General features: G+C 40.7%; 1 pseudogene; it reads left to right on the forward strand.

Annotated features, from left to right (window-relative positions):
• The first annotated feature begins 961 nt into the window (after positions 1-961).
• On the forward strand, positions 962-2,524 carry LOC132541448 (prefoldin subunit 6-like; annotated as a pseudogene).
• Positions 2,525-3,826: the final 1,302 nt, after the last annotated feature.

Raw genomic sequence — 3,826 nt, forward strand, 5'->3', positions numbered from 1 at the left:
GTCTCTTTTATTCTAGTTTTAATTTCTGCTCATCTATTTTTCTATCCTGGAACCAAAGTTAAAGTTCTGAAATTCAAATATGATCATATCACTGTACTGTCAAAAATATTTCAGTAACAACTAGAGACATGGAAAAGTAGCGCGCAACTTTTTTTTTTCCAGAAAATGTTCATTCCATATTGAAAATGAATTCAAGAAGTAGAAAATTATTTGTCTGGTTAAAGCATATGAGGTAAATATTTGGACTTTCTTTATATCAGACTAAACACCATGCCCTCCCCACCATTCCCACAGTCTAGAAACAACCCATTTATCATCATAGTCTTCATCTATTTATTTCCTTATGCTGAACTTTCATCATTTCTTCTGAGGCCAACATTGGCAACTCCTAAATTTGTTTGTGTCATATCTGATCTTTAGAAGAGCGAGTGACTATGTATGTAGTACCCTTGGGTGTTCCTTGGTCAGACACTTACATTGTGCGGCAGTCTGGACAGTCAGATGGTACTCACAGTGCTGGGATCCCAGTAACTCAGGGATGCTCTATTACCTCTCTCTTTAAGAGTCCCTGTTTGGTGAGTTCCCCCATGCCTTTTTTAACCTGTTGGCTTTTTGGTCATTCTTTGTTTGGTGGAATAAAGTCTCCAGTTTCGGTTGAGAAAATTTCTGTGTGTGTTGGGGGTCAGCCTCCAGAAATGAGTGACATGTAAAACGTAAATAAATGTTTGAATATTGTAGGGAAAGCGTGAGTAGGAAGGGTTTTGGTTGAGGGCTTCCGGGGTCTCCTGTCGCCCCTCCACTCCCTTAAGTCGAGATACAGTTGATATCCTGGACCCAAGACGCAGCAGTGTCCCTTGAGGCCACCTCTCAAGAGTCCTTTTCACAGGCCACAACAGGAAACTCAGGGTCCTTTCAAAGTGTGATACTGCCTAGCCCCTCTCCACAGGTATTCGTCCCTTCCATGGCTGAAATGATCCAGAAAAAGCTACAGGGAGAAGTGGAGAAATACCAACAACCACAGAGGGACTTGAGTAAATAAATCTATGTCAGGGTGGCAGAAGTTTGAAGCACAACTAACAGATAATAATATCCTGAAGGAGGAACTGACCTTGCTGGATGGGTCCAATGTGGTCTTTAAATTTCTGGGTCTAATGTTAGTCAAACAAGAGCTGGGGGAGGCTCGAGTCACAGTGGGGAGGAGGCTGGACTGCATCACAGCAGAAATTAAGCGGTATGATCAACTCTGGAACCTCGACCCTTTGCTCAACTGCAGCAGGAGTTCCAGTGAGTCCAGGCTGCAAAAGCAGGTGATCCAAGGAAGGCCTGGCATGGTGGTCGGGGGGGAGGGGAGGGGAGGGGAGGGGAGGGGAGGGGAGGGGAGGGGAGGGGAGGGAATGAGGCAGCTCTAGGGTCTATACTTTAGCTTTATTACAAGTATGGAAACAAGAAAAGAAAGAAGGAAGGAAAGAAGGAAGGAATGAAAAAAGAAAGAGATGTCTATTGTCTAACCTCCTCACTCCATGTTATCACATTAGAGTAATCTAAGTTGAACAACATAGTACTTAAAGAAGATTTGTAGGGGAATCGGGACGTAGCGCAGCGGGTTAAGCACACGTGGCGCAAAACGCAAGGACCGGCGTAAGGATCCCGGTTCGAGCCCCGCTCCCCACCTGCAGGGGAGTCGATTCACAGGCAGTGAGGCAGGTCTGCAGGTGTCTATCTTTCTCTCCCCCCCTCTGTCTTCCCCTCCTCTCTCCATTTCTCTCTGTCCTAGCCAACAATGATGACATCAATAACCACAACAATGTTAAACAATAAGGGCAACAAAAAGGGAAAATAAATAAATATTTTTAAAAAATTAAAAAAAAAAAGATTTGTAGAAACCTGCCACAGGAAAAGAATTCTAACTAACACCTCAATTCCTACCCACCTTGTCAGGAGGCACTTTTCTCCCAACCACACTAAGTAAAGGAAGTGTTCGCTTCAGAGACTATCACTGCTCTACCTGATAACTGAAGACCAAGCAACAGAAAGGTCTTCTGCAACCTGTGACCTGGCCTGACGCAGATGGAATTTCCCCCACCCTAAAACTGCTCTTTCCCATTCTCTTGCCCCTCTCTTCAAATCCCCAACATGCCCAGAACTTGCATCCCGTATATACCTGAATTTTCTCCACCCCAATTCATGACTCTCTCTCTGGAAGTCTCTGTGCCAAGCATCGTCCCACAGAGACTTTCCCTAATAAAGCCTGCTTTGCCTCTCCACCCCCCTCTCTCTCTCTGCATGATTTTTCCTACTCACATTTCTAACAGTACTTATCTCAGAAAGGAATCATAAGAAATGTTAATCTTAATCCTTAATCAAACTGGGTGCAGTTATTGCCCTGGGTAGAGAATCATAATGGCAAAATGGAAATTGTTTTAATGTTACCCAAAAGAAGAGTTTGACAGTCCTAATTTCCCGTTATTTCCTTTCAGGCACTCTTTTTGAATGCTCAGCTGTTGAGAGCATGTTTTCACATTAGACTTCAGTTTTGACCTAATACTAGATTTAACCCCATGAAGAAATTCATAATTACTTGTGATTGTTTCCTTCTCTTTCATAAGGGAGTAACTATTTACTTCAACGAGTTGTTCAGAGAATTAAAGGTATAGTCACTGTCATATTTTTTCCAGATATTATTTTCTCAAAAATGGCAGTTGTAACACTCAACCACGGACCCTATCGCTATCATGAGAGAACAGGAAGATTCAATACAACATTCAGACAACTGACATATCAGACTAATCCTGGTTTACCTCAAAAACTTTGTCTCTTTAAAACCTCATGAGAGTTTTTTTTTTTTTTTTCTTTTAGTCTGGCTAAAAAAAAAGAGGCTAGACATTTTGGGTAATTTTTGGTATTGTCTTAACATTGAGAAAATGAGAATACTTTTTGTATTATTCCTCAAAAAGTTATCTGTCTTTGAAAACAACGATCTCTTGTGTTTGTGTGAGTTTCAGCTAAACTACAGGGTGGTTTGAGTGAGCAGAGCCTCTGACTATTCGTAAGAACCAATTTGGATAGACCACTTTAGTATTGAAGACAATATAAATAAATAAAAAAACAAACAAGAACAACAAGCCCTTAGATAGTTATACTTCCATGTAATCTACTAGATGGTGTTACTGAGCTGCCATGCAAATTGCTGACTAATATTCCTCCCACAACTTCCACAAGGGAGAAAACAATCTGCAAATGAGATCTAATGAGGTGAAGACTGGAGTGCTATTTTAGTTGTTATAATAAGAGACTTGACAATTGTTATCCCTCTTTGGTTCCCTAAGTGTCTCTTCAGGCATTCAAAGTATAAAGAGGTGCTTAAGGAAAGATGTCACACCTTTTTGTCATGCAGATATGGGCATAAAGTGTGACTAAAATTAAATTGCAAATTGAAGAAAAAGGAAATATAATGGTGTTATTCTGGGGGGGGGCATATTTTTCTCAGAGGAATATATTCTTGCAAATGCATTATCTTCTACTTTTCAAAAAGATGTTTATTTTTTTATGGGCCCTGTGGGGATATTGAGATATTCACAGAAGAGAAAACACAAGTAGAACCTGAACTGGAATTGGCATATTGCACCAAAATAAAAGACTCTGGGGTGGGGGTGAGGTGGGGGAGAATACAGGTCCAAAAAGGATGACAGAGGACCTAGTGGGGGTTGTAGTATTATATGGAAAACTGGGAAATGTTATGCATGTACAAACTATTGTATTTACTGTCAAATGTAAAACATTAATTCCCCAATTAAGAAATTTTTTAAAAGATTATATTCAAACAAAG

Source organism: Erinaceus europaeus, chromosome 1, assembly GCF_950295315.1.
Source record: "Erinaceus europaeus chromosome 1, mEriEur2.1, whole genome shotgun sequence".
Lineage (NCBI taxonomy): Eukaryota > Metazoa > Chordata > Mammalia > Eulipotyphla > Erinaceidae > Erinaceus > Erinaceus europaeus.